At 38.3% G+C, this 13,393-nt stretch overlaps 1 long non-coding RNA gene across 1 annotated transcript in view; it reads right to left on the reverse strand.

Annotated features, from left to right (window-relative positions):
* LOC149781846 (uncharacterized) overlaps nt 1-13,393 on the reverse strand; it is a 37,298-nt gene that overhangs the window by 18,655 nt on the left and 5,250 nt on the right. Inside the window, exon 2 of the long non-coding RNA XR_016414802.1 lies at nt 12,743-12,913. This is a non-coding gene — a long non-coding RNA (uncharacterized LOC149781846). The remainder of the gene's footprint in view (nt 1-12,742; nt 12,914-13,393) is intronic.

Consider the following 13,393-nt stretch of genomic DNA (forward strand, 5'->3'; position numbering starts at 1 on the left):
GAGGTTGTCCCAGGGTTTGTGATCGATGCATTCTGGCGATACTTTTTGCGTATCGAGAAGTACCACAGGCTAGTTTGGGTTTTTCGCCTTTCGAACTGGTCAATGGGAGGACAGTCATGGGACCCATGGTTGTATTAAAGCAGTTATGTACGGATGAACAAGCATCCAATGAAGTGTGAACAACATGCCAAATGTTGTTGATCTCCGCAACATGCTGGAAGAGGCTTCTAAATTGGCTCAGGAGAATCTCGGCGACGCGTCCAGCCAAATATGACAATAAGAGAACGAAAGAACGTCACCTCGAAGTGGGTGACAATGTGTTGTTTTTGCTGCCGTTAGAGCACAAAAGACTTCAAGTCTCATGGAGAGGACCATTCGCGGTAACGGAGAAAAAAGGTGGACAGAACTACTGTATCCATGTAGGAGACAAGGAGAAGCTGTACCACGTAAATCTCCTGAATCGTTACCGTGAAAGAGAGACACCGACATAGTTCGTGGCTGCTACAGCTGTGACTGAAGAATCTGACGACAACGGAGGAGAGGCGGAAGTACTCCTTAGCTGTCCTTTGACGAGGGCAGAAATCTACATCGACTTTGTCCTTCAGGAGATGTTAACGTCAGAGCAACGTAAGGAAGTGGAGTCGTTACTCCAAGACTACTTAAGCGACTTGACAGAACGACCTGGCAAGACGGAGTTGGAGGAGTTCACCCTGAAGTTAATGGATGAGAAACCAGTGAGAAGAAACCATATCCGCTACCATATGCGAAATTAGAAACTGACCGAAATGAAATTCAAGCTATGATATACTTGGGAGTTATAGATCCAACTGAGTTGGCGTATAGCTCTCCTGTTGTGTTGGTAAGCAGCATGAAGGGCGAACAGACCAATGGTCGAAAAACGTCCAAATGTCGAAAATAAGCATTCCTACAAACGATCAAAAAAAAAAAGAAAAGCGTCGACAAAATTTAAAAAAGCGTCGACATTTTACTGAGAGAGTCTCTATGGAATTTTTCTAATTGTTGTTGGTGATTTTTTCTAGCTTATTATGCACGCGCTTTACGCAATTACGTTAACGCGAGGTCGCGCCCTCCCTGCTGCTATTCACCCAAATATCTTATCAAGACCTACACGATATCGGGATCTAGGATCATGTAAATTTATTGTTATAAATCCATGCGGAGTAGCCTGCGCTCGTGAAAAGAAATTTCCATCCATATCTCCGTTGCACCAAGTTTGATGAATATTTCGCAACGTCTCCAAACACAACTAAAATTCCTGATCATGGATGGTATTTGTGTGACATTAAACCAATGTGATTGTTCAGTGTTGTTAGATTTGAAATTTTTATCGTCAAATACCTTGAGAATGAAAAATTCCATGAATATAATTTTGCTCATGATTATTGTGGTGGTACACTGCAGCAATGATACAACTGTGCAACGAGAACGGCGAGGCTTGCGGCTTAGTCCATATGGGAGATCTGGCTGTCGTCCACGAATAGTGTTTCAAAGATGTGATTCATGTTGTCCTGAACATGAATGTCCAGTACAAAAATGTCCTAAATGTCCAGAACAAAAATGTCCTAAATGTCCGGTACAAAAATATCCTGAATGTCCGGTACAAAAATATCCCGAATATCCAGGAGTTCCATACACAGCATTAAATCTCAAACAAGCGGAGCATTTATCATCCACAGGAATTACAAACACAGGATCAAGTATGATCATAATTGGTATTTTCATATTGCTGCTTGGTTGAAATTTCACATATTGAAGTGTTTATCTGGTACGATGATACTCCATTTTCCGCTGGAGATTTTTTGTATTGTGTAGGATCTAACAATTACGATCTTGCAGTGTTGGAGAAATTCGGCATACTCAATGGAACATTTATTTTATCAATCTGACATTTGATGAATGGCGAAACTTTACAATTACTATAATGATAAAGTTTCCCCATCATTCAGTAACGCGTCTATGTTGTTCTATATACTCATGCGGTGTTGGTGGTTCTTTTAGCTTAGAAAAGTATTTATTTTTTCTGTTTTTGCAATACGCCAGCAGTGCTCGATATGCGTTTCCTCCGCATCTTTTGCAGATTTCAGCGTGTCCTTGCAATCCACGTCCGCATCCAATACACGGTTTTAACAACGCTCCTCTTCTGATATTTTGATTGTGAGGTCCGCAGTGTTCTCCGTGACATCGTCTGTTACAAAGTTCAGTTGATCCTTCTGGAAGCCATTTACAGTTGTTTGTTCCAATCCTCAATGGCATATCTTATACAATTTAATATACGATACACAAAATCAACCCACCAACAAAAAAACACTCAATACAATAGTTATTTTGTTAATCTGACCCCGCGAAACTGTTTGGCGAAAGTGGCTATTTCTTATATATATATGATTTATGCCACTTTCGCCATCATTTCAGACAAATTATTTTTTCTGCATTACAAATTCCTCAATAATGGGAATGATTTATTCTTTCTAATGCAGTATTCGACGATACATCGATATCTTGCTCCACCACAATCCACGCAGAGGGGATATTTTCCTCGAACTCCTCGCTCACACACAACACATGGTTGCGGTCCGCTTGAATTTGATTTCCTCGCTAATACCATATGAGGTCCACAGAATTCACCACAACTTCGCTTTCCACACTCCACAGATGATCCCTGCGACGAACTAGCACGAAGACGCCTCAGCGATAAATATTCAGAGTATCGACAGTTGCGTTATCTTGTTTTTGGTGAGTGATGCAGCAGTTCGTCAGCGCTGATGTAACAGTTATTTTGTTAATGTTGATGAACAACAAAACAGTTATTTTTTTCTGGAATATTTTGAAAAATTATCTGATTTTGTTGAATTTTCCTATCAACTAACCCATCGAAATCGACAAATTATCTGAACTGCATCATTCACCAACAACAAGATAACGCATTAATCGATATTCCGAGTATCTATCACTGAGGCGTCTCTCTGCTAGTTCGTCGCGTGTTAAAGGTCTGATTGAAAGTTTATCTGAAAATCCAACACGATATCGATCAGTAATACGTATCGCATTAATATCACCGAATAGTTTTTTGTATGTTACTTTAGATCCAGCAACGGGTTCGTTTTTCACGAATCTATCATCGGATATATCTATGATCTTTTCTTTGTTGAAGTCATATACGTATGTTTTTGTTTAAATATATTATAACTGGGACAGACAAATGTTCCATATAAATGTCAGATTAACAAAATGAATGTTTTACCACGAAAGGGAAAAGTGTCGGATTGGTAAAATAACTGTTACGTCAGTGATCTGATAAAATGTTCCATTGACAAATCGGTGATGTTTAAAGTGTAGGTAGTTCTTAATAATATATTTTTACCGACACTTTCAACAACGTCAGATCGGTAAAATTGATGATGGCGAAAGTGTAGGGTTCTCTATATAATATAATTTTACCTACACTTTTGCCAATATCAGATCAGTGAATATTATGTTATGTGACATTTTTCTCATACCTGGAGAACCACCCGTTAATGTTCCATATGTGGAATTTCAACATCGTTGTATGCGCGTCTGTTGCATCAATATCACAACCGCCGTTACATCCTTGATATTCTATTTTTTATTTCTCCATAATTTGTCGTTGATAAAATCTGATTTTGGCCATTGTGGATAGTATAGCGTATAATGGTCACGATTGGAATGTTTATCGTTTGGTTTTAATTCCGCACCGAATCCCCTGTATATCGATTTGATTCTTTCGATGATATTTTTAACGGTCAATGTTTGTTTTGAGTTAACTCGTGATTCAGGAAGTATACAAGACCAGTGTTTTATCAACGCGACGTACTTGGCCAGTTGTTGTTGATGATTTATCATTTCATTTATTTTGCTGATCAGATTATTTCTATCAACGATTTTACTTGTCACACTTAGATCGTCCGGAACAATATCAGGTAAATCCAACATCACAATGACGTCACGGATTATTTTTAATCGTTCTGCGGGTGATATTTTATCCGATCGAAAACTTATCGTTGTTGTTGCATTGCCGTTATTGAATTTATCAACGATGACGCGTTCTGCTCGTTTCATCCTCGATGATTTCTTGTATAACGTTTCAATTTCTTCTGGAGGTAATTTTCCAACGTTACATCGAAATTGATTATTAAGGTATTTTAATTTCATCTCGTACGGGGGTAATTTTTCCTCACAATCGTAGCTGTAATATGTTGTTTCATCGTCGTTACACGTATTTTTTATTCGCGTACCTATGCTGGTTTTTAGAAATTCGTCAACGTGAGGGTCGTTATTTATTATCTCGGATTTGACATTCTTGATGCGCTTCTTCGATAACCAGATATCGTATTCGTCCGGAATTGTTTGGATGATTTCATATCCAGTTGATTTCATTGTGGTTATTAATCGCTGTGTAAAGAAACACCGCGAGTTATTTTCGTCGATGATGTTACTGATAAACGCGAACCCGTATGATGATTCTATTTCACCGCTATTTGGTGCATTAAATAGCTTCTGTATCGGATTAAGCCTGTTTTCGTTCTCTTCAATGACGGCGATTATTTCTTCACGGGTCAGTGGAATGTTATCACGTCTTCGCGGTGATGCCGAATAATGAATTTCATCGACGCAACGAAATCTATGTAGAGCCTTTTTAGTTGCTTCGACAGATCCAAGTTCCTCGGAGAACACAAATAAATGACGAAATCTATCATCGATGATACTGACACCAGCTTCCAGTGTGTGGTTGGTAATAAAAACATCAATGTCATTGTACGCGATGGTGGTGTTAGCGAAATCAATCTTTTTTGTGCCGGATCAGTGTCCGCGTGATAATACCGCACACGATATCGTTGATGCTGTAATTGTTTAGCGAGATTCTCAGCTGAGTAATTCTTGTTCGATTTGTTATGAGTAAAAATTGCAACGCGATTTCCCCGCTCGAGGGTCTTTACAAGATCAGCATAATTGTCCTTGTGGGAATTTGACACGATAAATTTTTTTATCGGTATCGATCCGATAATCGTTCACGACGAATTTCATGTTGGATCGTTTAAGGATATCCCTGAATAGCGTTAAATCGTCATCTTCGGCATCAGCATCTAGAACAATCACACGACCAGATGATTTGATGAGCGACGAAAACTTGTTCCATCTTGCGTGATTATGCACCGATGAAAAGATCTGACGTCGGATTCCGTGCCACTCGTCAGCGATGATCACATCAGGAACACCCCGTACACGTCGTAGCGATTCAACTTGTACAATTACTTTTTTGTTATCATCGAATACAATATCACCAACGATGTCTTTGTATGACATTAATCCGTGATCGGATTTAATCTTCTTAGTGAGGGTTTTCTGAAGGAGACATATAACGCAGATTGTTCTGGTTTGATAGATTTTAACGCTGCTTCGGATTTACCAGTTCCACATGGAGAACCATCAATGTAGTCTCCGTCGATGATTTTACAACCCGATCCCGATTTATGTGCTGGAGGTTCAGTATAAACATGATCAGGATTTCTGCTAACAAAATGATCAGGCTAATCGCTACGACGGTATTTCGACGCCATCAAATATTTTATATAATCGATGTTTCTTTGTTGCTGTGATAACTTATCAACGACAGTAGCTATCGCGACGTTCGTTGAAGTACCGGATAAATAATCGGTAATTTGATCGTGTATGTTTCTACGTGGTGTCGTTATCTTTTTTCCTAATGATCTGAAACAGCCAATCACGAACACATCTGAATAAACAACAACGAAACAATCGATACTTTTGGATTCGATATAATCATGAATCTCGTTATATCCGTGACAGCGTTGACAGATATTACAAAAATGACCGGGTTTCCTTGATATCGTGATCAAGTCGCCGCGAACCTCTTTGATACTTATTAATTGATCCCGTTGACGCGTTAACGCGATTGATATTTCAGCTAGTTCATCTTCGGCGAGACTGTCATTGATGATATTTGTTGATTCTTCTTCGACGTGTTCAATCTCGATAGGCTGAATCGATGTTGGACAAACAAGTAATTCAGACGCAGAAATGCCATTGTGAGATATTAATGTTTTACAGCGCGTTACTTTTCCTGGCTTGTATGATCGCGTGTTAGTTAATTTTATACTGTGAAGACCAGCCTGAGCATCAACAACCCATTCAGGATGATCTTGTTTAGCTCGAGTCGTTAACTCACGTTGTTGTTGTAACGATATTGGCGCGGATTTGACATGAATATGATAACCTGAATTTGTCTCAAATAAAAAAACTCTATTACGTTCACAGTTGCATAATTTAGCAAAATAATCAATAATCTCATCGTTAGTAATTTTTTCTTCTGTTTTTACGCGAGTACCTTGCTTGTCAAATTTATTCTTGTGATCAATCTGATATTTGTAAAATGAATCAATATCAAAGATCGGATATCTTAGTCGAAATTCCGGTATGATTTCATTAACTGACGATTGTCCGCTAAATTTATCAGCGACACGTTCAAAATCATTATCAGAGGAAAAAACGTAGAATTTATCAAAGTGTTGGATTATTATTCCGTGAAGATAATAATTATCGTGTGAGGCACTTTGTAATGCTCGTAACGCATCCTTTTTACTTGATACAGCAACGGAATCTTTTAACGCGTCAATATCAAATATTGAGTAATAATCGCACAGAATACGATAATTAAATCCTGCTAATTCTGCTAGTTCATCCTGTGTGTTATATTCGAATAAGTGTTCGCTGTTAAAAATCGGATTATTCTCGTCACATACATGATTTTTTGATGTTTTTTTTCTGTACAAAGATCTGTAACAATTTTACACATAACATCACAAATATGCGATGGTGGGTTGATTTTGTATAATATATTATTATATAATATTGGATATGATAATTATATTTCTAATTAAAAATATTAAATTATATTTTATATATAAGATATGCCTTCCAAACTGGTCAAAACAATTGTAAATGGCTCCCCAAGGGATCATCTGAGAGATGCAATAAGACATGCCGCGGTGAATATTGCGGATAACACAACCAGAGTGTCAAACGAGGATCTACTGGTCCGAAACCGTGCTTGAGCTGCAGCAAAGGAATATGTGGCAACATGGAGATATGTGCTGATTGTGGAGCAGGTAAGCTCAGAGCAGCTATTTTTTGTTATAAAAATAGAACACCACGGTATTATGTGAAAAAAGAAAATCCTCCGACTGCGCAGGAGTTTATCGAAAAACAGAAGAAAAAGATAATAGCGTCAGACTGACGAAATAAATGTTCTATCGTTGATGAGGGAAGTCCCGTAATACTATATAATATAATATTTATGGGACTTCCCTCAGTCGATCATGCACGTGGGTCAAAGTGTTAGATTAACAAAATAACTGTTCTATCGTTGGTGGCGAAAGTCTCATATTCCTATAATATATAATATTTATGAGAGTTTCGCCAACCATTTTTATCCTACACATCGAAATGTCAGATTAACAAAACAACTGTTCTATCGTTGGTGGAGGAAGTCTCATATTACTATATGTTTTATATTTAAAGATAAATGAATTAAATATAATGCCAAGTCCAAAATCAGCTACAAATATCTGCAGATCGCTTCCGCAGGGATCATCTGTGGAGTGTGGAAAGCGAAGTTGTGGTGAATTCTGTGGACCTCATATGGTATTAGCGAGGAAATCAAATTCAAGCGGACCGCAACCATGTGTTGTGTGTGAGCGAGGAGTTCGAGGAAAATATCCCCTCTGCGTGGATTGTGGTGGAGCAAGATATCGATGTATCGTCGAATACTGCATTAGAAAGAATAAATCATTCCCATCCATTGAGGAATTTGTAATGCAGAAAAAATAATTTGTCTGAAATGATGGCGAAAGTGGCATAAATCATATATATATAAGAAATAGCCACTTTCGCCAAACAGTTTTGCGGGGTCAGATTAACAAAATAACTATTGTATTGAGTGTTTTATGTTGGTGGGTTGATTTTGTGTATCGTATATTAAATTGTATAAGATATGCCATTGAGGATTGAAACAAACAACTGTAAATGGCTTCCAGAAGGATCAACTGAACTTTGTAACAGACGATGTCACGGAGAATACTGCGGACCTCACAATCAAAATATCAGAAGAGGAGCGTTGTTAAAACCGTGTATTGGATGCGGACGTGGATTGCAAGGACACGCTGAAATCTGCAAAAGATGCGGAGGAAGCGCATATCGAGTACTGCTGGCATATTACAAAAACAGAAAAAATAAATACTTTTCTAAGCGAAAAGAACCACCAACACCGCATGAGTATATAGAACAACATAGACGCGTTACTGAATGATGGGGAAACTTTATCATTATAGTAATTGTAAAGTTTCGCATTTCATCAAGCGTCAAATTGACAAAGTACTGCATCGGCAAAATGTCGCATTGACAAATTGTCACATAAAATAAATTTTCCTTATAATATAATTTTTATGTGATAGTTTCCCCAATCATCGAACAAAATAACTGCTACATCGGTGAAATGTTCCATCGACTGCACAGGAGTTGATAAAAAAAAAATAATAGCGTCAGATTGACGAAATAACTTGTATAGAGTATGCCGAATGTCTCCAACACTGCAGGATCGTAATTGTTAGATCCTACACAAATTATATGAAACCCCCAGCGGAAAATGGAGTATCATCGTACCAGATAAACACTTCAATATGTGAAATTTCAACCAAGCAGCAATATGAAAATACCAATTATGATCATACTTGATCCTGTGTTTGTAATTCCCGTGGATGATAAATGCTCCGCTTGTTTGAGATTTAATGCTGTGTATGGAACTCCTGGACATTCAGGATATTTTTGTACCGGACATTCAGGATATGTTTGTACCGGACATTTTTGTGCCGGACATTCAGGACAATTTTGTACTGGACATTTTTGTGCCGGACATTCAGGACATTTTTGTGCTGGACATTTAGGACATTTTTTGTACTGGACATTCATGTTCAGGACAACATGAATCACATCTTTGAAACACTATTCGTGGACGACAGCCAGATCTCCCATATGGACTAAGCCGCAAGCCTCGCCGTTCTCGTTGCACAATTGTATCATTGCTGCAGTGTACCACCACAATAATCATGAGCAAAATTATATTCATGGAATTTTTCATTCTCAAGGTATTTGACGATAAAAATTTCAAATCTAACAACATTGAACAATCGCATTGATTTAGTGTCACACAAATACCATCCATGATCAGGAATTTTAGTTGTGTTTGGAGACGTTGAGAAATATTCATCAAACTTGGTGTAGCGGAGATATGGATGGAAATTTCTTTTCACGAGCGCAGGCTACTCCGCATGGATTTATAACAATAAATTTACGTGATCCTAGATCCCGATATCGTGTAGGTCTTGATAAGATATTTGGATGAATAGCAGCAGGGAGGGCGCGACCTCGCGTTGACGTAATTGCGTAAAGCGCGTGCATAATAAACAAGAAAAAATCACCAACGACAATTAGAAAAATTCCATAGAGACTCTTTCAGTAAAGTGTCGACGCTTTTTTAAAATTTTGTCGACGCTTTCCTTTTTTTCGATCATTTGTAGGAAGGCTTATTTTCGACATTTGGACGTTTATCTACCATTGGTCTGTTCGCCCTTCCTGCTGCTTGGTACAGAAGAAAGACGGTACACACAGATTTTGCGTCGATTAAAGGAAGTTGAACAGGATCACGGAATTCCAGGTAGAAATGTTACCTGATCGTGAGTCCTTATTTACAGGTGTGACCAACGCGGAGTATTTTTCGAAAATCGATCTATCTAAGGGATACTTGCAAATTCCAGTTAGAAATGAAAACCGAGCAAAACTTGCCTTCGCAATTCCATATGGGACCTGCCAGTGGGTCGTCATGCCATTCGGGGTCCAAAATGCGCTGAATGTCTTCACGCGTATGATGCGACAATTACTTTAACCGTTAAGGAGGACTGGAGTTTCAAACTTCATGACGATTTACTCTTAGCGACAGCTACTGGGGACGATCGTATCAGTTTGCTTAAAACCGTTTTAGAACGACTTCGACAAGTGGGACTGATCGTACGACCATCCAAGTGCCATGTAGGGTTTAAGAAACTAACATACTTAGTGTCATACCCTCATCGATGACACGTTTATACCGGATATTTCAAAAAGGTCGACCAACGTACGAGCGCAGTACGAGCAACCCTCATATGTCAGGAGGTTCGATCTTTCTTGGGACTGGCATGGTATTATCGCCGATATGTTGCTGACTTCAGGCTATTGCTAGCCCATTGACTGGCTTGACTCCGACGAAAGTGATATGGACAGACGCATGTGAACGAGCATTTCAGACGTTGAAGGACAGGCTGACGTCAGACGCAGGAGTTAAATTGCCTGATGTGACACGAGATTTTGTTCTATGTACTGACGCTTATGATAGAGGTTATGGGGCAGTGTTATTACAAGAGCACGATGGAAGCTTATTCCCAATTTCATACAGTAGCAGGAAATTGTCAACTGTAGAACGCAATTATCTGGTCTCTGAGAGAGAATGATTGACAGTGATCTTTGGGATATCTAAATTCAAACGTTACCTGTATGTACGAACATTTATTTTAGAAACTGATCACCAACCACGCGCCTAGTTAGCTTAAGATAAGTTGATAAATGGACGATTAATGATATCGTCATTATTTCTACAGCAGTGCCATGTCCAGGTACGGTATATTAAGGGCAACGAGAATGTAGGGGCTGACTGCTTAAGTAGACTAGGGACGTCTGAGGTGATGGTTTCACCTGAGGGCGTGTAAATGAATCAGATTACATCTCCTAAATTTGGAGAGTAAAAATACATGATTTTACTCTTCACTGGGGAGGGGGCTATGTAAGGGTGCAAATTTCTGTCGACCTATAAAGAGCACATTAATTTGGGAAAGATAACAATTAATTAGATTTATGGGGACAGCTGCGTGCTAAATCGCTATACTGCAATGACTTTTAGTGTATGTGTCGTGAGAGGAAGTGATTCTTAATTAAGCCTTCGTTTATTTAACAGTCATGCAGACTGGAAGGAAAAGGTTAACTTCGTTCTTTGTATCAAAAATGTCAGAGTTGAGATTGTCCAGAATCAGTTATTTGTAGAGTTAGAAGTCAGGCTGGACGCAATTTGGGCGCCTAGTTATAAAAGGCGGTAGATACATTTCATCCTGATTGATTACGGTAAATAAGGGCGTGTTTCCCCATACAAAATTAATATGCCCCATCGCAAAATTTAGTCAGTCTACGTTTTCCTGCAAGAGGAATTTTTTAAAAGGAGATTCCGAGATTGAAACTAGAAAAATTCTCTGATAAAACATTTATCCGAGGGACCGGATGTCTGGAAAGTCGACGGACACAATTCTGACGGTGGAGGCGAGCAAAGCTTGAAAGCATAAGTCACTCTCGCGTAAATCGTTAATACCAATATAATGATTTGCTTGAATTTATTTGCTTGCATTTGCATGAATTTATTTTTTTTAAATCCGTAGATCAATTTTCTTGATATGAGTTTAACTGTGTTTGAAATTTGGTGAATGATTTATTTCAAAAGAGAAGTGTATCTTCCTAATGTAACTTATTATCATCACAGTTGTTTATGCAATTTATTAAATTGTTGTATTTCATGTACAGGGGCTTGTGTCATTCTGTTATATATATCTTATATATATCTGTTCAGATCTCTGTTTATTCCATCTGTAAGTTTCACACTTTATGTTAATATTTACTCGATCCGGGGAACAACACAGAGGGCGGTCACCCACTAGATGATGATAACCAAATAAAGCGGACACCTTGTAAGAAGGTATTAGTGCAATCCGCCAATATATATATATATATATATATATATATATATATATATATATATATATATATATATATATATATATTGCATTTAAGTTTGTTTTACTGTATCGAGATATTTTCACATTTGAGATGAATAACTACATGTATTAGGTTCTTAAATGGACCTTTTTGCCATGTTTCTAAGATGTTTATGCTGCGCAAGTTAAACTTTGAAAAGGAAGTAAAATCCGACATTTATTTACCTGTGGCCAAGTAAATTTCTAGAGCAACTCTTAGGCCTGTACAGGGGCGTCCTCAGAAGATATTTTCGGGTGGTGTGTATGTGTGTGTATGGAGGGTGGCAAACATGTAGTCGTCAGCTATTACGTTTTACGGATATAGGCAAAAATATGTTTAGATGTGAAATCGGATGGGGGTTGGGTGGGCGAGTGCCCCTATGTGCGGACAGGCATGGTCCTGTCCTAAGCAGTTTTAAATATGGTATATTCTTCTATTATTTACAGTATCAATTTTTTAATAGGAACTATCTTCCTCTCTCTCTCTCTCTCTCTTTCACTTTCTTGTGGTAGTTTTCCTGAATGTGTGTCTGTGTATGATTTGTTGCTACATTGTTTTGCAGAGATTTCAATATTTTTCATATTGTTCGGGCGTATGCATGTAAAAAGAAAGTCAGACGCTCTTGAATATAACACAGTTATAGATTTTCAGGGTCCTTAAGAGGCGGGGGGGGGGGGGTCGGGGATATATACCCGGAGCCCGGGCCCATAAAGGGGCCCGCGTCGAACAACACTTTTTAATTTTATGAAAGATAAATTTTGTTTGAACAAGAACTAGGAGAGGTCCGGGTGTTTCTTACCCCAGGGCCCGTGATCGCTCTCTACGTCACTGTAGATATTCATGTTCTTGAAAAATGACTATTGTCTGAAAACACGATTATCTCGTATGGGCCGGTAGCTTCTCGTGGGTAGGTGGTTCTTTCCGGGGATTTCCAGTGTTCTTCCTCCACCATTAATACTGGCGTTAAACCCTATAACAAAACAACAACAACAACAACAACAACAAAAATCTCGTATGGTATAAAATTGTTGTAAGATTCAATACAACAATTTCACAAAAGCTTGATAGAGAGTCTCGTATTTTAGTGAAATGGTCATTTTATTCTTTTAAATACTGATCTTACCTAAGTATGTATCGACCTATTAAAAGAAAGACACAGCATTTAATAAAGGAAAGGTGTAGGCTTTCAATACTCAACTGCTGTTCGGATCGTTGCTTACAATTTAACTGTCAGTCATGCATATATAGTTAAATTGTAAGCAACGATACGAGTTCCCGTCTTTCAACTTTGATTATAGGAATAATATGAGACAAAAACCAAATATAACTCGGACACACTATAATCAATATCTGACTAATGAGGAAATACTAAATTGATTATCTTAACTCCGCAAACAAGATAGCACATGACGTGTGGAAAGATAACAAAAAAGTCGACCCTGTGCTCTGA

Source organism: Sinohyriopsis cumingii, chromosome 15 (assembly GCF_028554795.1).
Source record: "Sinohyriopsis cumingii isolate HCF-2022 chromosome 15, ASM2855479v2, whole genome shotgun sequence".
Taxonomy (NCBI): Eukaryota; Metazoa; Mollusca; class Bivalvia; order Unionida; family Unionidae; genus Sinohyriopsis; species Sinohyriopsis cumingii.